The sequence below is a fragment of the Amia ocellicauda genome, chromosome 23 (genome assembly GCF_036373705.1).
Source record: "Amia ocellicauda isolate fAmiCal2 chromosome 23, fAmiCal2.hap1, whole genome shotgun sequence".
NCBI lineage: Eukaryota > Metazoa > Chordata > Actinopteri > Amiiformes > Amiidae > Amia > Amia ocellicauda.
The window spans coordinates 13,714,098-13,736,887 of NC_089872.1; the positions used below are offsets into that span (position 1 = coordinate 13,714,098).

The 22,790-nt window shown below is 36.1% G+C and overlaps 1 long non-coding RNA gene across 1 annotated transcript; it reads right to left on the reverse strand.

Moving 5' to 3' along the window:
* Nucleotides 1-5,834: 5,834 nt before the first annotated feature.
* LOC136718887 (uncharacterized) lies at nt 5,835-22,549 on the reverse strand. Its single transcript, XR_010805328.1, has 4 exons — nt 22,452-22,549; nt 20,066-20,120; nt 7,486-7,619; nt 5,835-6,604 (listed from the first exon to the last, which is right to left on the reverse strand). It is a non-coding gene; the product is annotated as an uncharacterized LOC136718887 (long non-coding RNA).
* Nucleotides 22,550-22,790: the final 241 nt, after the last annotated feature.

Consider the following 22,790-nt stretch of genomic DNA (forward strand, 5'->3'; position numbering starts at 1 on the left):
TACGGGCTCCACTGAAGTAAAGTTAACATCAAATATTTATTTTGATTTTTATATTTATGAGAGGCAGCACTGTTGAGTCCTCCCTTTCTGAGAAGCCGGGAATATGTGGTTGAAGATCGCTGCCATATGATGTAGTATAAATCTGGAAAATGCTTGCTGCGCTCTTGTATTGTATTAAGACATGAGTTATTATTCCGAAATGCATAAAAATGCATGAGGTCACTGGTCAAAATACCTGCATAGTCTACACAAGGAAGAATGTGGCTTATTGCAACTGATGTTTAGATTTTGACAGGAAACTGCTTTATTGTTTAATTTTGGTTGCAGTAGTTCACTGCAATGTTGTAAGTGAAACTCCAGCTTTGATTTGCCATGACCTCCTAACAACTGGAGTCTAACTTTTGCTCTGTCATTTCCCAAGAGGCTGCCTTGATGGAAATGTTAGTCAATTGACCCACAGGTTGAATGATTGCTGCTATCCTTCCCTGGGTACAAGTCAGTTCTTTGCAAACAGTGGCATGGACAAAATAAGTCTTCCTTAGGAGTTAAGAAAGTGTGGTTTATCATTAGGAGCTCCTAAGGTAGACGTCTGCCTACGTATGGTATGTGGTACACTGAATATAAAATTCAGAATAAACAAACCACTTGGACGAAATAAAATGACCACACAGCCTGCAGTGGAGTGACACACAAAGAAAATGTGGACTTCGTGTTTACACAAAAAAAGTGCTGCTTATTTTCATTCTAAATCTTGTACTGAAAATGCAGATAGAGTACTGAAAGAAAGTGAAATGGTTATCTCTGTTTAAATCAATAAATAAATGGCTCCAGTGGACCACAAGGCCTTGCTAATTTTCCAGCCCACTGAGGGATGTTTTTATTCCGGCAGCACTTCTCTGAATCTCTTTGGTTTAGCTGAGCTCTTTGGAACTCAGTCCACACGATTTTGTTTTTTTGCTTCTCCTTCTCTTCCGGCCTTTACGTTACAAAAATGCTGGTCCCTGTGTCCCGGTCAGGATTTTAATTCAGTTCTTGTGAGGTAAAAGGCCAGTGCATTAAAGGCCAAGCATTAATCTTTTGGGCTATCTAATCCCCAGATATTAAGTTTCATTTAACCATTGGGATGCAGAGTTAAGAATTATTATTGAACTCCATGGCCAGATGAGTGTGGTCTGAGGAGAGTGGACATTTTGCTGAAGGAGATTAATTGTTCAAAATTAAGCCTGTCTCCAGAATGTGACCCTTCATCCTTTGCCAGTATGATAAAGCACCACAACATGTCCTTTAGCCTCTGAACACTTGTGACGCCATCTGCACAATGTGTTTAAGTTGCTGTGGATCTGGGCACGATGAAAGAACAAACAGTGTCTACTGTAGCTTACATTGTGCAATTCTTAAGAGCCTTCAACACTAGCATAGGCTGTGGGCATTGTAAGCACTGGCACCCTTCTAATAACACAAATGTTGTTTTCTTTCAGTAGGAATTGAGGAAGAGACACCTGAATAAGCTATAGTTAATTGCACTTAGTTAAGCAGTTGCTGTACTATTTCTGCAACAAAACACACATAAAGAGAATATGGAAGGGAAGGTCACATATAAGTTTGCTTAATGGGCATTTATTGTATTCTCTGCTGTCAAGGGCCAGTGGGGGGAAGCAATCCTTCAGTAAATTTGTGTAATAAATAAATAAATAAATACTAATTTCAAACATTTCAAAATGTTAAATAATAATAATTACAATTACAATCCTTAGCGGGGCTTTTAAGTAAACATTTTGTAACGCAGTGGGGCAAACAGAAACAAACAGCACTGTTTCCTCTGTCAAATCTGTCCTTGATGTATTGTCTGTATTGTAGGGAATGTAATTACCTGTGCTCTCTGTCCTTCAACAGGGCACCTCTGTAAACAAGATGTAACTGCTCAGTGGGCCTCCTGGTTAAATATATCAAATTAAAACAAGCTGTGGAAGCCAACACAATAAGACAGCCTCCTCTAAATATGTCTTGAAGTACCACAGAGCCACCACAATCACTAAGGTACATACAACCAATTACAAAATTACAACTATAAAGTATATAAACACACACATACATAGAGTGTATTGATATACTATATGATACTGATAGATTTAGATGTTATTTATATTTCCTGTATGCAGAATTACCATGCATAAATGTCATTGATATCACTATTAAACAGAGGTCTGGAAAATACAGATTTTTTCACATATTAAAATGCATTGGTTAGTCTCTTTCATTGGTGATGGTTGTGCGATACAGTAAAAGAAAAAAGTATTTGATCCCCTGCTGATTTTGTACGTTTGCCCACTGACAAAGAAATGATCAGTCTATAATTTTAATGGTAGGTGTATTTTAACAGTGAGAGACAGAATAACAACAAAAAAATCCAGAAAAACGCATTTCAAAAAAGTTATAAATTGATTTGCATGTTAATGAGGGAAATAAGTATTTGACCCCTTCGACTTAGTACTTGGTGGCAAAACCCTTGTTGGCAATCACAGAGGTCAGAGGTTTCTTGTAGTTGGCCACCAGGTTTGCACACATCTCAGGAGGGATTTTGTCCCACTCCTCTTTGCAGATCCTCTCCAAGTCATTAAGGTTTCGAGGCTGACGTTTGGCAACTCGAACCTTCAGCTCCCTCCACAGATTTTCTATGGGATTAAGGTCTGGAGACTGGCTAGGCCACTCCAGGACCTTAATGTGCTTCTTCTTGAGCCACTCCTTTGTTGCCTTGGCTGTGTGTTTTGGGTCATTGTCATGCTGGAATACCCATCCACGACCCATTTTCAATGCCCTGGCTGAGGGAAGGAGGTTCTCACCCAAGATTTGACGGTACATGGCCCCGTCCATCGTCCCTTTGATGCGGTGCAGTTGTCCTGTCCCCTTAGCAGAAAAACACCCCCAAAGCATAATGTTTCCACCTCCATGTTTGACGGTGGGGATGGTGTTCTTGGGGTCATTCCTCCTCCTCCAAACACGGTGAGTTGAGTTGATGCCAAAGAGCTCGATTTTGGTCTCATCTGACCACAACACTTTCACCCAGTTCTCCTCTGAATCATTCAGATGTTCATTGGCAAACTTCAGACGGGCCTGTACATGTGCTTTCTTGAGCAGGGGGACCTTGCGGGCGCTGCAGGATTTCAGTCCTTCACGGCGTAGTGTGTTACCAATTGTTTTCTTGGTGACTATGGTCCCAGCTGCCTTGAGATCATTAACAAGATCCTCCCGTGTAGTTCTGGGCTGATTCCTCACCGTTCTCATGATCAAAACTCCACGAGGTGAGATCTTGCATGGAGCCCCAGAGCGAGGGAGACTGACAGTTATTTTGTGTTTCTTCCATTTGCAAATAATCGCACCAACTGTTGTCACCTTCTCACCAAGCTGCTTGGCGATGGTCTTGTAGCCCATTCCAGCCTTGTGTAGGTCTACAATCTTGTCCCTGACATCCTTGGACAGCTCTTTGGTCTTGGCCATGGTGGAGAGTTTGGAATCTGATTGATTGATTGCTTCTGTGGACAGGTGTCTTTTATACAGAGTGCTCCTAATCTCAGCTCGTTACCTGTATAAAAGACACCTGGGAGCCAGAAATCTTGCTGAATGATAGGGGATCAAATACTTATTTCCCTCATTAACATGCAAATCAATTTATAACTTTTTTTAAATGTGTTTTTCTGGATTTTCTTGTTATTCTGTCTCTCACTGTTAAAATACACCTACCATTAAAATTCTAGACTGATCATTTCTTTGTCAGTGGGCAAACGTACAAAATCAGCAGGGGATCAAATACTTTTTTCCCTCACTGTACAAAGTAAGTATTAAGCTTTAAACAAAATAATAAAATAATATAATAGGCCGGCAACCTACATGCATGCAGACATAAACAAAGTGCCTAATGACGTACAGTTTCATAGTTCATCTACTTTCAACTTGAGCTAAAAAGAAACATCTGAGCAGAGGTGGCACCAGAAATGTTTATTGGGGGCTTTAGCCCATCAAGTTATTGTCAACAGTTCAAGTGCCTGTCATCAGACAAACCATATGTAAAAACACTGTGGTGTGGAATAGAACTGCCAAAATCCTAGTTTCAACAACAGTTTCAGCAGCATTACGGGACATTTGGCAACATTTCCCTGCATGTGTTCCATTTCAGGAGTCTTTTTTCCTGAAGTTCTTCAGGAAGCAGCCTCCTTTCTAGATATTTTTTTCCCTTTTTCAGTAATAGACAAATCTGTAAGACGGCAAGAAGACTATAGTAATTTTATAATATATTTAAGTTGATCTTAGTTGATAGTACTCTGGTCAGCTGTTGTACACATAACTAGTGTAAACTAAAACATGTTCCTGTATTGGTGGGAGTGTTATGGCATTCAGACATTATGTATTTGTTCATTTTATTCCTTTAATTCATTCCCAGAATCTCACATATTCACTCCCTTTAGTATCATTTGCTTGAACATGTGCCCATTTGACCTTAAGACAGAATTCAGAATCCGCAAGTTCAAAATATTGTTTAGCTTAACTGACTTATGTGTTAGTAGTAAGTACAGTAACCATTCTACACAATTTATGTTGTCTTTATTTATTGCCTGTGTGTATATGAGCATGTTTTTTGTGTGTGTGTGTGGTGACCTAAGTGAATGTGACACTCTCTTACATTATTCGAATTTCAACTGTTCCTGCGTTTTGTTTGACAAATGTATATTAACTGTATAAAATAAGGTTCTCAGTAAGCACTTTGGTTTTGGGTCATCATTTACATGTACATGAGGATATTTCAGTTTTGCAACAGATTTATTCTCAATGTGTGATTGCTTTTACAATAATAATCATGATGTCAATTCAAATTCTTAAAATAATAATTCTAGGTTTTAGATATTTTATTTTATGATTCAACAAAATTATATTCTGTGACTGGTAAATGTTTGCAGTGCCTTTAACTATTGTATCTAATAAGACTGTCTCTTTTCCTTAAACATGCAGCTTTTTTCACTAATCTTCATTAGCATAGTAAGAAGAAACAAGACAAAAGTACTTTTTTTTTTTTCTCTCTTCAGAATTATGTTAAATTCTCATTTTAACTTTGTAATTATTTACTTGTGGTCTTCGGTGACCATGAATACCAACTGCCTGCAAATTACACTTAATGTGTTTTAAATATGTAATATATTTTTAATTGCTAGTTTTGTTTAAAAAAAAAAAATCTCTTGGAAAAAAAAATGGTGTGTTTCACTGAGAGTCCCCTTGTTTTGAAATACTGTGTGATGTTTACTAAAGTTCAGATAATCTTATTTGCATATTAGATGTGATTAGCACAGTTCATTGTCTGGATTATGCTTATTGGGTAACATACTTGCATACCATCCAAGGATAGATGTGCTAAATTTTGCATTATAGGAGAAAGTATCATTTGCAGGAATGCTAATGAGCATACCTATGTAAATGAGCTAAAATCCACACCACCAGTAAAACAATATCCTCATTATAACTCTGTGAATATACCGTGGAAGAGATTCATCTTTGAGGGCGAAATCCACAAGACACTTATTGTTATAAACACGTTACAGTATTAGATTCCTGTATCATGTTAGAAACATATTTCTCCCAAATTGCATTTTTAATACAAAAGTGAAGAATTCAGACTGACCAAGTAAAGGATACTTTTTTTAACTATACGCATGCTTTAAAAAGGACCATTATTGTTTCTGTGTGAATCTCCTATTCTCCATATCTCCCTAAGAAGTATTATTGTATTTGTTTATCCAGTGTGCATGAGGAAGTATAATGGCAATAAAAAATGCAACACAAGAAAAACCCATAGGCTAATATACATTATATATTGCACACATTAACATATTTTAGATAACGTTTTACAGAAAAACAAGAAACAAAAAATAAAAAACGATGTACCAATAACCCCCTTTTTTCAGCATCCCTACAAGGATATCACTAGAAGTTACAAATATTATTCAGAGAAGCATGCACCTTATTTAAACCATGGAAAAGCGGGTCTTGTTAGTCCTATTAAGCACATTGGGATTTTTTGCTTGACCCAGTTAAACCGGTCTTTGATTGGTTTTCCTTTCTGGTGGTTGTCACTCTTCTTTCAACTACTGTACCCAACCTAATTTGAATATGGACTACTGCCCACTGGAAACGAATGCCATCTGATTAATTTACCCTACAATAGAGACCATACTTTAGACCCTTGTTTTATTTACATGAACAAATCCACTTGATCTCCTGTGAGTGTGAAAGAAAAAATGTTTAGCTTCACTATTATGTGATACTTGATATAAAAATATAACTTATATGCATTAAGAATGGGGAGTAATAATATTTAATACAATGTTAAACCTTGTGTGTGACCTGTGTAGTTTACTCTCTGATTCATCTCCTAGGAGCTGTAGATTTAGTTATACACGTACAGCCATTACTGCACCGCTGCCAGGCCACAGCTGTGCCAGTCCCCTAAACCTGTTCTTGAATGTCCAGAGTTTTGTTTGTTTTTTTCACATCTGCTGCAGCTGGAATGCCTCTTTCAGCATTTAGTGCACCTGAAGCCAGTCGTGTATTATTGGCCAACCTGTATTTAAAAAACAGAAAGAAATGTAATTGTGTTATTCTTCATACAAAAAGGTGGAGGCAGTAAATAATCAATAGCATTTCTTTGTGAATGCAATTATAACAAATGCATGTCATTCATCACGAATGGACTACAAACATGCATGTAAATCCGTGGATAATGGTTCTTCATGTTAAAAATATAATCTTTGCTACCTGATATGATATTGCCATAGTTTACATCACTTACATACAGTCTTTTCTATATCCGATGCCTGAGTTGTAGACCTCTGTGGTGTATAGGATTTGTGAGCATCTGGTTCAGTATGCATTACCAAACACAGGCATTGGGGTGGGCCTGTGTGTAATTGTGTGTGTGTAGGGGAGGGGCGGAGTTATCTTTTTAATTCTTTGTTATTTAAAAACTGCTAAATATTCTTTCGAAACAGAAAGAAGAGAGAGAATCCATCTGATATTTAAAACGGCTTGATTTTATTGTAGTGTAGACCTATAACAAACCTATAATCTCAGTCCATACACCACTACACCTTAAACCAATACTACGGTTTGTATGACTTATAACAGAAGTAGTAATAATCAGAACAATAATAACAATAATAGCGAGCCAGTCTGTTTTTGTTCTCCACATGCTTTGGTGTAAAACTGCCGAATTAACCCCACTTGACCTCTCTTTCTCACCTGTAATAAAAGAGCTGGCCCATCCTCCCTTGTGAGCGGGTATCAGTAGGTTCCTGAGAGCACACGCTCATTAGCACAGCTTTATTCCGACGGTAGGGTTTTGTTATGAGACAACTAGTATAAATCTCTGGTGGCTAACCAAAAGAAGTAGGTGTGTCACAATGTGAACGACTCTGCCAGCTGCTCAGGTTTAGGTGGACTTACTGGAGTCTGTGAGGTAGGGCCTGTGAAACACTCATTAGTGCCTTTCCCACCGAGCTGCCGGACGGAGAGTGTGACTGTCTCCCGGCATAATCAAGACACTCGACCACTTTCCCATCTGAGGATCCGGTGGTCTTCTGAAATACACGCATGTCACAAGACATGCTTAATTAAAGTGGGAGAAACTCAACGTGTGAACATAGTTAGAGGAAGGCAGTTCTTAATTGTTATGGTAACGTGAACTGCTCTGTGTCGGGATAGAAATCGCCCGAAGAAAATAATCAAAAACATTATTAACCCTCAGAGTTGTGTGTTAACAATAAAGACTGTCTAAAATTGTAATTATTATTATTGTCATTGTTATTTTTATTATCACGATATACTTCTTAGCAGACATGCTCACCTAGGGCAATTTACAGTTGTCACAAAATATACACATTTCAAGAAACGTAATACAGTAATAGCAAGAAAATACAATATACCTTTTTCAGCTGCATATTGTCCCCCACAAATCATTTGACTTAATTATATTTTCTTTAAAATTAAGTGAAACATTTTAAAAAGGTATAAGCTATTATATATATATATATATATATATATATAGTTATTGAATGTATATAGAAAGAATAATTTATAAAACGATCAGTGTTTTACAATTTTTTACTTTGAATTTATAAGGGGAAATTGCATATTTTATTGGCAGATAAAAATAAAAGCATTTCATGCCAAGATCTGCTGTTTCAACAACAACAAAAGATTAACAGCTCTCGTTGGAACCATATCAACCTATAAAAGATTGTGGTATGTGAGAATATTACCTTGACTAAACAACAAGAGGAATAATAGTAATTGCCTTTATCAAAACACATGCGCTGTATTTAAGAATAGAGATGTCTAGGCTTTCTGCTGTTATTGATTGCCAAGTGCTTTGAGAACAAAGAGTTAATCCCTCAAAGGCTAACAGCAGACATTTCTCCTAAGTCATGAAAGTTTAAAATGTTTTTTTTGTTTAGCCCTGTGAGACATGTTCTCAATGTTCCTGCCTATGTGACCTCAGGCGCATTAGAGATCCAATAGTGAACTATATTCATCCTACACTGAACTAGTCAATACCTATTATTAGCTACTCTTGGCCTATAGATAGAGTTATGGGTTTGAAAAGTAGGCTGAAAGATGGGCTTGGAGTGAGTCGAATGTTAAAACATTGTGATTGATTATACTGTTAATTTTGTTATGCAGCCTAGCATTCATTTGAGAAAAATTAAGGAAAGAAACAAAGGGTAAACAAATATGAAATAACATTGCTTTTTATGATTTTAACTGATTTTAAATAATATTAGTAATATTACTTATTATTACTACAGTCTGTATTATATTACTTCTGTCTTGCCTCATGACACAGATTTCATATTCCTTTTTAATTACTGGTTCTCCACCATGTCTTCTGCAATAGTGTAAATAGAGGGTTTTCTAAAGACTAGGAGAGCTGATGACAAATGCCTGCTCATGTTGTGAAATGACATTATTGGGCCAAATGAAAGGAAAGGAATAGAGCCTACATGTTAATAGGTAATACATTGTGTTTAATTTTATCAGCACGGTAATTGCAATGTGATGCTTCTTCAAGTTAAAGTGCAGAATAAACACAAGATATTACAATTGTGTGGTAGAATACTACATATTTTAATTGTGCAAAATATGATTTGTTTATGTGATTATAAGCTACAAACTGATCAAACTTTGCGAATGTACATATTTGCCAGCTTCATAATGTGTTTTCTCTAATTAAGCTGCTGACTAGTCTTTAAGTTTATACACAGATACACTTATTAAATTGCCATGTTCAAATGTCAAAATGCCTGCAGTTTAGTTTTGGCATGTTTACAGCTCTCAATATTATTATTTCTTAACCATCCTGCAAACGCCATTCATTTGCATCCATTTTACACCAGGAAAGTTGGGAGCCAAACAATAAAAATATATTAATGCAAACAGTTGATCACTAATAAAAACAGACAAATCCCTTTCAATCTGTATAAATTTATAGTAATTAATTACAAACATTTTTCACCTTTCCGGTGACACAAAAAGCAGAATTGCGCTTTGAAGATTTAATCATTAACATACAACGGTAGGTTTCTTTATTTTGACCTGTGACCAGTATCAGTGTGAGGCATTTAGTTTTGTTTGACACGAGTTGAGATGAAGGCAGAGTTGCTTCTGTGATTTACGTTGCCTTTGGATGGCTGCCAGACCCATCAAGCTTCTGTCTTTTTCTACTTTCCATTAAAATAAATCAATAAATCAATAAATAAAGTAAATAAATATATAAAATGAAATAAATATTTGTGGTTGAAGCTGCCTCTCTTGGCAGCCACGATAATTTGCAATCGCTGATACTTACTAGGAACAGCTCAGAACAGCTTACCACCCGCTCTCCTGATTTTCAGAAATGTGACAGTGGCCAGGACATGGCATGTGCAAATCTCTACAAGGAAATGCCTCCAGTAATGTCAGTGGACTGCATGTGTTCCTGTTCAACAGAAACATAACTTTTCCTCCTTAAAAATTGATAACCCTTGAAGAAAAGCTGTTCCTAGGTCTGCAGAACACTGACCTATCATGCAGAATGGCTACTATATATGTACAATGGGAGAGTTAAATATATGCTCTCATTTTTTATTACAGGTATCAATATCAATGTCTTTTGAACTTGTATTTGTCTTTTATTTATTCCTGTCGGTTATGTACTCAAAGTGGAATACCATGCCAGTCTAATGTAACACCTGAAGGGTTTAGCAACATCAGGACAAAGTAGAGAAAATGTTCAAATAGCACTTTTACTTCCTGTTGCTAAAGTGTGCATTTACAATGATCTATATATCCATATTTGTATCTATCTACCTATTTATGTACAAGATCTATATAATGCATGAATTAGGCCTCATTTAGCAATAGGTTGATAATCGGAAAATTCACTATTTATGTGTATTCATATTGTTGTTGAAAAGGTTTAAAATAGCCAACTGTTTCTGTTTTTTTTTTTATTATTATTAGGTGTTGTCATGAGATTATATGTTAAATATAAAACAGATAGATTTGTAGATTGTGCTGGTTAGCCATTGGTTAGCAATACGTGTAGGCCTATATCTTTCCCACCATTGAGCTAATATAGATCATGAGATCAGTGAAGTTAGTGGAGAATGCCATAGTAGAGATAGGGGTGTTACACTTGGGTAGAATGAAGTTGTTCTAAAACAGTGCAAAGAAAAACATATCTTCTCTGGATAAAGTGAATTGGAGAATTAGGAAGTGTATGTACTGGATATACATCATAGCATATCTTTGCACATTTTAGTTTAAAGAACAGCATTTACAGTGATATTAGGAGGTCATCTTTTAGCGACAGAAGGGAAACATGCAATTTAAAGCATAACATCTAATGAGGTTATTCCCAGTAAGAATGATCAATCAGATTGCTGAGGTTATAGCATTAGTCCAATGCAACATATGCTTTTAAAGTTGTCTACTTCTTTGCTGCAAGCTGAAGCTGTTTTCTCCATGCAAGGACAGATGCTTGAAGAGGCTTGCAGGCACCTCTCTTTGTCATGAACGCTTGTCTTCAAACTCATATGGAAGGACATATCTGGGTGCAAGGACTTAACAAACGCTGTGCCCGTACATCCGCAGCATATGATTCAGCTGCATTTTGTAAAGTCACAGGCATTGCCTTTGACAGGAACCTAAACTATGCAGACTAAAGGTTTGTGATCTCTTTCTATCTAGAAGAGTCAGGGATCCCAACAAACAAAACAATAGGTGTTGCTGGTGTTTCATATTCCTTTGACACCATCTTCATGAAAATTTACACCCTGTCAACTGTAACGCTGGCCAACAACACCATCAGTGCTGCTCTGAATTAAGACCTCTGTTTCATGATCTTTTTGGCACATTTGTCCTGCTTCCTTTTCCTTCTCCCTCTGCAGATTTTGACAACTTATGAAAGCTGACATGGGAAAATGGCTCTGCGACTGAAATATCACTCCAAGGCTTCTCTTGAAATGCTATTGCATCTTCCTGGTCTTCTTCATATATCATCAAGCTTTGGGGAGACTCCTTAATACCATTATTTCAGCACCACACATCTTTCAATCCATTGCTTTCATTCACATTTGAAGAAAATGATTGACCAGCTCACTGGATATTTTTTCTCTCACTTTCTGTGGGGGATACTGCAGCCAACCCCTTAACCTTATTTTCATCTCACCAAATATTTGACATGGTTCGGACATATATTGACAATTGTCCAATCCTAATATCTGCCTGTCACAATCCTAGGTTCTTTACACAGTGTAATGAAAGGTTGTCCAACAAAATATACATTATTTGTTAAAGGATATTATCTCCCTGGTGCTACGTCCACTTCTGTGACAGGAAGTAATGGGCCATTTTTGATAAACAAAGACTTAGGTATAGCGATGCCCTCACTTGACAGTGACTGAATGGGGGCAAGATGTAGAGTGACAAGAAACAGCACAAAGGTATATAGACATTTGTGTTAAAACACAGCTGATGTAGGTGATGTGACACTGTTCACAAAACAAACTGTCACTTTACCTGCAAGCATTTCTATTTCTTTAACTGTTCTTAACACATGTATCTGACACTGTTATGTTTTTGAAACAGACTATGAGCTATCCAAAAGGTTAAAGATCTCATTTTCACTATTGTTTAGTTGATCAAAACACATTATTATAAAGCAACAATAAAACATGTTTTCCCCACCAGCTCAAGTACATCAAATATAAAATATGTGGGTGGACAATGTTAAAAAATACGTATTATCATTTGGTCATATTTAATTGCACACCTATTTTTGGTATATTTCTCATTTTAATTCCAGCATTCAGTTCCTGAAATTAGTAATACTTTTAATGAATTAGCATAGGTAGTATATAAAAATTCTATACCAAAGGACAGTACTATTCAACACAGGATGGATGCAATTTATGTATTTATTTTGTCAGGACCTTTAATTCTTACATTTTGAACTTAAATACAGATATATTCATATATTGATGCAACATTATTGATCCTATTATGTCTGTCAATGTTGTAAGCTGATAAGCCGTCTAGTTTGCATGGGCTGCAGCACAGGTGCGACTAGGGTGGGGTTGAGGCTGATGCAGCAATGAGGATCGCAATATACGATTTTGATAAATACATTGCTAACCCTGAGACTGGCGTGATTGATTGATTGATTGAAACGGCGGGCAGAATAATAGTGTATCGTGATGTATTGACGGAAGACAATGCGTGGCCCGTACAGTAACACAACAGCCAATCAGCGCCGCGGATGCTGCCGTGTCAGAGCAAGAGCTAAGCATGGCGCTCACATACGGTTGCATGCAAAAATGGAAAATAAACGGTAGCGGGTATCGTAATTCTCCCCCTGACAGTTCTACCAAAAATACAAAAACACAACGAATTGTGAGGAGAGCATCAACAGCACAAATAACACCGCAGAAGCAAGGGCAGAGCCTTTAACAGAGCAGTACGTTTGTAGGTAAGACGTGTTTTATGTTTCCGTCTTCGCAGAGTTTTTAATGTGCCGCTGATTTTTACACTTTGTATGTGAAGCTGATGAGACCGAAGTGTAGCCATCGTCAATACGCGAATCGCCATCTTTATTGTTCTGTTTGCAAGCAAGCTGCTCAGTTACACATTTGTGTCGTAGATGACAAGTGGATACTATACTAGTGGCTCTAGATGTATTGTGAGCCAGCAGTACTGCACTGCATGCTGGGTAAAAGCTTTTGGGCGTTTCAACAGAACACTAGTATTTGGAATTTTTGGAGAATTATTAAATGAATTGTAAATGGTTACAATTCTAAATTCCCCATTGTCTCACTGTATCAGCTCCTAGTGTCTATCTGCCATTCTGAAGTTGTTGTGTGTAGCTATCACACCACCATGTCTTTATAATTGTGGTTAGAAGGAATCCCTCAAGCTGCTGTTGTATGTTGGGATCTCTTCTGTTGCATATGCAGGACATGGACCTGTAAAATATTGGCCAGAGCTTCCTCCCCATAAGATTTTGTTTGTGAAAGTAGGGCTGAGATCTTTTTTTTCTGAATAGGCCAGCATTCTTACAAGGTCCATTTTCTCTGTGATTCCCATACAATCAGTTCTTGTAAACGTTACAATAGTCAGGAGATGATAAAGCAGGCCTTGTAAAGTTTGCTTGACATCAACATTCTTTGAATCTATTTTAGTGATCTTAATAGACACACATGTGAGGACCTCTGCCTTTTTATTTAGAAGAGATTTATTGCCTGTAGTGCTAAAATCAATAATTGCAAGAACAATATGGTGAAGAGATGTACAAGTTAGAACTGGTAACAATGGTTTAGGAATGCAGTATTTATATCTGCCCCTGTTTATGTACATTACTAAAATGGCATGCAGTTATTACTACCTCAAGTGCATATGTTAGGAGACAATAAAACATGGAATTAATTCAACTGTTCGGAGAATCATAAAATGCTCAATTCATTATTGCAGTTATTTGTGCACAGAAACAGGTCATTAACAATGTATTATAATATAACAAAAACAGACAGGTTTAAAGGAAATAGCTATTAAAAGGGTTTCTGTACTAATTAAATTACATTTTGAAAAGTAAGTTAATGCCTTGCAAAAGCTTTACAAAATTAACGTCTTAATCAATTACAACAGCTAGGGTTAATACAATTAAGTTAACTTAAGAGTTAACACTGTTATGGTCTTAAGGTAGCACATTCACAATATCCTTTAATTCTCACTTAAACATCACAAAATAATGATTTTTGACAGATTTTCACCAAAGTGGATTTTTCCTGTACCCTCATCCTCCAACATGCAAATCTGAAATCTAAAAAATAAAAATGCCTGAGAGATCTTCTCCTTTTTCACATCAATGACACTGCCCCAGTATCCTGGACAAACGCACTATAGGAAGCCTTATGAACAACACTGCAATTTTAGCATATTAATATAAAGAACCAATTCTACAATTTCGTCATGAATTTCAATTCCCAAGTTTCACAAATGACCTTATTAATACAATGGCTGTAAAGTGAGGGTAAAAAAAAAAAGATAAAAAAGATGCCAGACTGCGTACAGCTATTTTGTCACCTAGGGACACAGATTAGCCCATTAGATGTTGACCCGATTTAAAAGCACAGCTGTGGAAGTACAGAGCAGTCAGAACCTCATAGCATCCCCAGCTCCATTCTCAGAAGAGCAGTAGCTGTTGACACAGTAGGACATTCCCACTTCACTCTCACAAATATCTTTGGATTTAAAGCGTTTCTTTTTGCAGCATTATCCGGTGAATGGGAACCTTACAGCTAATCAGTACTGTCAGAACAATGTTTGTCTTTTACCCTTAACAACACTGAAAAAGGAAGGTGTTTTGCCCTGTTGCAGCTTTATTGGAACTTGGGCCTCGTTCCAGTGATCTTCAGGCAACTACAGCATCCCACTCAGCCTTAATATTCCTCATTCACATACATTGTGCATTCATTATTAATTTTCATGTGAAGGATATGGCTTGCCTATGGCTACCAGGGGACAAATATATTTTAACAGACATCACAAATCTAAATGACTTAGACTTGTACAAATATTCCCTAGAAGCAATGTAACTGAGTTTCTACGTGCAAACACCACAGTTTTGTACATTGCGCCTGTGCAAACACAACGGTGCCTGTGAAAAGTTGGTACTTGAGCCTGATAATGGCATTTATAATGACTATTAAAGTAAAAGCATGGACTTTCTCTCTTCCAGCCCCCCTCCCACCTTCTGCTAGATTAAATCTGTTTCAACACAGAGCCATGTGTATCCAAGGCAAAGGTTCAGCTAGTAACAGTGCTAAAATGTTTGGACATAAAACATTAAACAGACACAAAAACCAGCTGATCCCTGAAGAATCAAGCTGCAGCGGATGATGTAAATCCATTTTCAAAGCTAGGTATCCTATTTCTTCTTAAAGCAGAACGATTCCTCTACCATTTTAATTAACCTCAAAATCTTTGAAAGTCTTTCCACGTCTCCTAAAAGGAGCCCATTTATACCCAGTGGTCATTTTTAAATGTTGTGCTGTACAGAATTAATGTCATTTTCAAACCAACCTGTGTTGGGTAATTGTACACTTTGGATTTGAACTGGCCTATGACAGCAGGGCATGGAGTGGTGACACTTGAGACCTGAGTTTGGCCCCTTAGACCTTTTATTGTTACACAATGACCAGGAAGAAGGGATTTATTGTAAATCAGTATTGGTTTGTAGTACTTCTTATTGTTTTCTTTTCTACCCTGACAAAGGCAGAACTAAACTGAAAGCGAAAGAGAGAAAAAGGAGATTATACCTTTTTTTTTGCAAAGTTAACACTACTGGAAGACTCACCCAGTCTTGTGTGATGTTTTAATCCCTGCAAATGTGCCTCATGCGTAAACATATTAAACTCTTGGCCAAATAGTAATAATATTAAAGCACTAATACCCCAAGGCCTAGAGAATTATCTCAGATTACAGGCCATTTTTGTGGTGGTAATGACTCCCTAACTCAAATGACAGTCAATCTCTGTTAATTTACGACATTTAAGGATGTGAAATCAATTAAACAAATCTATTGTATCTAGGATGAATATATTTATGTCTGAGTGGACAATCATTAAAAAAATAAAAAGTGACATTCTCAAAAAGTTTATAATAATATTGGTAAATATGAGTTTGTAATGTGCAGTGGGCCATCGGCTAAAAAGATGTTTCAATGTAAAGGGTAGCTTTTCAAAAACAATTGGTACTGCTGTGTCACAACCCATCAGTCTTCTACAGTCTTTCGGTGTTAAAGTATCATGCCCCCAAACACAATATGAACAATATTTTTCTTTTATTTCAGTGTATGCTATAAAAATCAGGTTGAAAAGAGGGAGATAGATATCTATCTAGAACTGTCCCCACCTAGAGCATCATTGTCTTGACTTTGTGTAATTAAATAATATATTTTCTCAAAACTAATTCATACAAAGTGAACTGGAGTCAATATAAGAACTTTAAAAGGTTTAATTCATATTGGTAATTTACTTTTCTTTTTGTGTTTTCATTAACCTCTAACAGTACTACTACTACTAACAATAATAATTACATATTTCAATCTAAATGCAGAATTATTTTTTACCAACCATCCTATTATATTGACTCAATGGATGCTTCCATTGATTAGTGGGTAAAGGTTGGTGCACTCTGAGCTACTGGGTTCACCCAACAGCTGTTTGCTCTAGTGGTGCTGCTGTCACTCCATGAGCTGTCACAAATTAACAGCCTCAGGGCTTGTATTCGTGAATTCCATTGAAATGCACTTCTGTTCTGAAGCTAAGTCTTCACCATTCATTTCTTAATATGCAAATCCTCCTCAATCAGACTCAAATACAGAGTTAATGCACTCACCTGGGTGTCTGTGGGTGATACTGGCCTATAGCTTAGCAACAACAGGGTTCTTAGGTTACCAGCCTCTCCACAGGCAAGATAAAGAATCCCAGAGTGCCAAAAGTAACTACTAACTAAAACGCTGTACAATTAGGAAGCTACTTCTGTACCAAACATTGTGTTCAGTAGATCCAATTAAAAGAGATGCAATGGCAAGATCAGCGATAGGAAAATTGTTTTAAGGCTTGCGATGCCCTAAAGAAACCTCCCCTCATCTTAAGAATGCATCCCTTAAGATACCAAGACAGGGCAACTTTACCCAGGATTCCTATGACAATGGAGTAGTCTTTACTGTATTCGCACTGCAGTCCAAGTGGCAAGGGCAGTATAATTAAACACTCTGGTTGGGTTGAATAGATGTGCTTACAGCTCCAGTTCACACATGCTCTTTAGAGCTATAATATAGTAGAGGGCATAGGTGTGAGCCCAATCTATGTGTCCTGTCCCAGTTCAGCCACACAGTTATTCCACTACTGTACTGTATGTAGACTCTGTCATTTTAAAACATTGCTAATAGTGATGTCCAAAACATGTGAAATAGCTGTCCATCATTGAGCCCATCCCTCCAATATTAATACAAGTTATTAGGAATCATGTAGTACAACATATAATTTAGGGCAAAGGAAATTGATTTTAAAATATTGCCTTTAGATTGTTGTGTGACAACCTATACCTTCTCGCATATTAAAATTATGCTTGGCATAAGTGGCTTTCTCTCTGATAAATACTGCTATGCTGTGTTTTACAGCACTCAACAGACTTGGATTCAGGAACAATGAATAATAGTTCAGATGGTTTAAAATGTATTTGAGGCCATATGCATTAAGATTTTGTAATGAAACCCAGATTGCAGCACAAGAGAATCAATCACAGATTTGTAGCATTTCCCACAAAGATTTAATTATACAATTTAAAATGTATGTCAAATTGAATTTAATACTATTCAATACATTATTACAATTAATGTTTTTATAAATCCACTGGTATTATGTAGAAGAGATCAATATTAAAGAACAAAATATTAAGGTTTGAGGTAATAACTCCTATCTCATCAGTTTATACACACATTTGAAAGCATATGTTTCTTAAAGGAAAATAAATGTGGAGCACAAAGTGCATTTCCATTGCAAAATATCAGGACACTGGGGATAAAATAGTGCCAACTCTATGGAATATATCTAAAATTTACCTATAGCAAAACTCATGAAGCAGCAGTTATTTTAACACATGTTGGCAACACATGGCTGCTGGCTAATTTAACACCCCACGTAAATCAAAACTGAAACAATAATTCCATATAAGTTCTTTTTCTGTCATGTTGAGAAATTTAATTTGAGGCCAGTAAATTTGACCCTCAGGTTATCTGTTTCTCGTCTGCTCTGAGAAGCAGCAGCTGCTTCTGCCATTATGATATTCATATCTGAGGGCAATTGATGATAGCAACTACGAGTTTGCAAACATCTCCTTTCTAAAAACATTTCATTGGTCAAATACTGAATTTTACTGTTGTTATCTTTAACCTAAAAACAACAACTCAATATGATTTGTTATCTGATATTATTAAACTCTTATTATACGTATTCAATAAATTAATGTAATACCATCATTAGCTGTCCCCATTACAGATAGCTCCCATGTAGGGCAATTTAACAAAGTGATGTCTTTAAAGTGTGTAACAATTGAAATCAGGTCATATCCCTAAGCCACCAGTAATGAACTTCATCTGATATGTAAGAACTGATGTAGATTTGGATGACCTAGGTTTAATGCTATGCACGCTTAGCAAAAAAATCTAAAAGTCAGGTTAATGCAGGAGTAGTCAAACAATTGGGTTTTACATGCAAAACCCAAATTTACTTGTGGCTGAAATGTTTATACACTTGTTACTATTAGTACTGTTGGCATTACTGCTATTACCATGATTGCTTCTGCTGCTACTATCAATAATACTACTATTAGCCCTATTATAACTGCTGCAACTCAGCAATAACTCAACAGAGTTCAACTCAAAAATTTAATGAACCTGTTGGCAGTAAAGAAGACTGACCCATGAACACATACGTAGGACATTTGAACAAACATTCTGTGGTAATTATTATGCATTTACAAAGTTATTTAAAAAGAAAAGAAAAGAATAACAACAGAAATTTGTATGCACTTTAGTCCTAACTTTGAGTGTCAGAACCTCAAATGGACTAAATGGTCAATTGTATGATCTTTATAGTTGTAATGTCTTCTACAGCTTTGCCTCTGCTTTGCTAGAGTGCGCTTAATTGAGCCTGTTGTCAGTTATCTGTCAGTAATGCCAGCTACTGGCTGTAGTACTGGACAATAACAGTTAATGGTTAATTAGATTACACCGCAGAACACCAATGGATCTTGTCCCTTTGCAGTGCAATGGGGTGAGACACAATTTCACATTCAAGCTGTAATCTAATTAACTTTCCACATTTTGGCAAATAAACAATACTTATCTGTATACTAATCATGTGAGCCTGAGCGTGTTGGAGACAACAGTACAATCAATACTTTAGCAGGCATTAGCACATGGCAAACTGTTCTGTAAATAATTTTTTTTATTTTCTCCCCCCCGTATTGTAGACAGTACACAAAGAAAAACCTTTCAATTCTCTAAATATAAGCTCAGTATCTAGAGATGGGAATATTTCCATCAAGTACCTCTTCATTCGTGAAAAGGTTTGCAATGATTGCCGTTCTCTATTTTTGTTATTGCATTTTTTTATATTTAAAGTAGTGAATTGTCTGGTAAGGAAAGAAACAAAACAAAACAAAAAAGAAACAGACAGATACAAATAAACGCATACATATATACAGACACACACAAGCTACCAAGGCTAAAGTATAGCACAGAAAACTGGAAAAGTTATTCATCTGGTCAATAAAAGGTCCGGTTCATTCAAGAGTGAGTGGACAGCATTGCTGCAGCCAGCCAGGCATGCAGAACACAAGCACACAGAATTAAAGCAGCATGAAAGTTTCATTAGAGTCAGACAGGAAAAGCAGGCCCCCCATTACATGGATTTCAAATGACCTTTTGAGCTGGCCATGACCGGAAGACGCCCTTTCTGAACATCTGCAGCCGGGACCTTAAGAAAAACACAGACAGGGCAGCTTTTCAGAGTGGCTTAAAGATTTCCTCCACGAAGGACAAATAGGCAGACACAGATAATCTGTGCTATCCTTGATCTTTTTTTTTTTTTTTTTTCTTGAAAAGAAACTCCTGTCTGGACCTTTTTTTTGTATATAAATATGTGACATATATATATATATATATATACAGACCTCTATATAAATGAGCTGTGTCACTGTAAACAAACAAGCAAACAAAATGTAAATGTATTCTTGTATGTTCCCAGGTTTAATAAGTATTTAATTAAAAACAACCCCCCCCCAATCTCCTGAGCGAATTCAAAATTAAAATAAAAAACTAATATGAATATAATATTTGACGTTATTCTGAGATTTAGTAAATTAACTACTGATTGTTCAGCTCACAGGAAAGCTTATTTGGAATTCTTAATAGATATCATTGAGAACCTTTTAAGAAAAGAGTCAAAGGTCTTCAATGAGGAAGTCTGTTAATTTGCAGACAGTGTGGATCAATGCGTTTCTGTTCAAATCAAATCTGCTTTTTGTTTTTTTTTTCCTAATCACCCATATGGTACAAGGCAACAAAATGAGTACTACCCCATTGCCTGTGTTTTAATCGTAACACCAATCAGGCTGATTCATAAGACTTCATTAATATGCAGATTCACAGCATCTTTTGAGCTCCACATTTTTGTCTAGAGATTCCTCATAAATTATCACTGAAGTGTTTCATAATTGCTTATATAAAATGTATATTAATGCATACCATTTCTTTTTGATGTCTAATTTTAGCTGTGTATCAGAAACACAAAATATGCAGGTTTATGGTAAATGATTGACGCTTACTATATCGGATTTTTTGTTTTACGTTTGCAAAAATGCATCTTTATTTCTCTTTTTTTTAAAGACAGATAATATTGCTATTCAGACTCCCTGTACGTACACCAGATTAATAGATTTCACACCATATGTTTGTGAAAATAATAAATAAATGAATGAATAACAAACTAACTAAATAATTAAAGGTCCTACCCAAGCTATTAAATGTTTTAAGGTTTGTCTCAATAGCTTGGCAAAAAATATATTAACAAAAAATAAAAAATAAAAAACAATGTTTGTCTTGAAACACTAGGAGGAGATTAAACATCATTTTTCCTATGAAATCCCCTTCCTTCTCCCATAGCTGTATGTGCTGTTTCTGACTCCAGCACATTAGCCAGTGCTGCAGTATGTTTTACAGGATTAAATACAAGAGACTCTGACAATAATAACTTGCTGTACTACAATTGAACAACTTAAGGTAACATTTTTTATGACAGTACAAATATTAAAAATGTCTCCTAAATCAGAAATACACTGTTGCAAATATGTACTTCCGGTTGAACAGTTTGTGTATTTAATTCATATTTGTTCTGTTCAATAAGCAGTATTTGTGCAATAAGTGCAATTGTTAATTTGCAGCATGCACAGTAACACATTTCAAATTTATTTTGCTTGCTTTCTGAAATGTAAAGACTGATTTGTGTTATTTGAAAGTTACATTTGAATGGATGATAACTTTCACTGATACAGATTTATGTCATCATATTTTAGCCCTTTTTCACCATTAGTCCACATCTTAAAATGACCATGAGCAAAATGCAGGAGGTGTTAAGTCCACATTCCTAAAGAGCTGTCCAGGAATGTTTTTCCTGAATTGTTGTTTTTGTGCTGAATTCTGCCAGGTCAGAAAGAACAATCACCATATTAGAACAATAATTTTATAAAAAATACTATTGTAATGTACTGTAGTGCAAAAACAAACGTGTACTAGGCAAAAGTTTGAATATTTTTGGCCAATAAATATTATTGTAATTTAGTCAGTAATTAATCTGTAAATTCTGAAAACAATGTTTTTTTTCCCCCATATGATTTATATTTCAGTATCTACAGTAAAAGCATTAGCAAGAACTACTGAAAACTGTAAAATATATAACCTGTAGGTATGGTAAAACTATGTTGAGCATAATTAAAAAGACTGTACTGTAGATTAAACTGTTTCTATAGACAATAGGCCTAATAGTTACTAATATTGCTTAGGAGATTTTTAGTCCTTAAGTGCAACAACAACAAACACATGCACATATATTGTATATTTCATTTTCAAAGATTCTGGCACATCGAAATACTGATTTAAAAGACAGACTTTGCTCGAGTTTAAGATAAAATGCAACAGCCAGGATGGTTCATGTTCATGAATATCAAATAGCAGATTAAATACAAAAATGATGCCCATTTTTTAAATTCCAGACCCTTTATCAAAAAGATGTCATCGACAGCCCAATTACCTGTGCAGGTTTTTCTATCCCTGGATATTTCCTAACCATCTAATTCGTCTTCCAGCGCTAAGAGGAAGCAGTAGTACAGCATGAGAAGTACAAGTCAATCAAATAAAGATATGCTTCCTTTCCCCTAGCATGTTTTGTTATTCTGATGTCACTTAATGGAAAATACCAACAGATGTTTGCTTTTTCTAGTCAGGGGCCCCATTCTTTCTCTCTCTCTCTCTCTCTCTCTCTCTCTCTCTCTCTCTCTCTCTCAATACTATGGCAATAACATTTTACTTCTGCTCATAAGTTAATTGAATTGGCCTTTAAACATTATCGATATATAATGGTTCAGTTAGC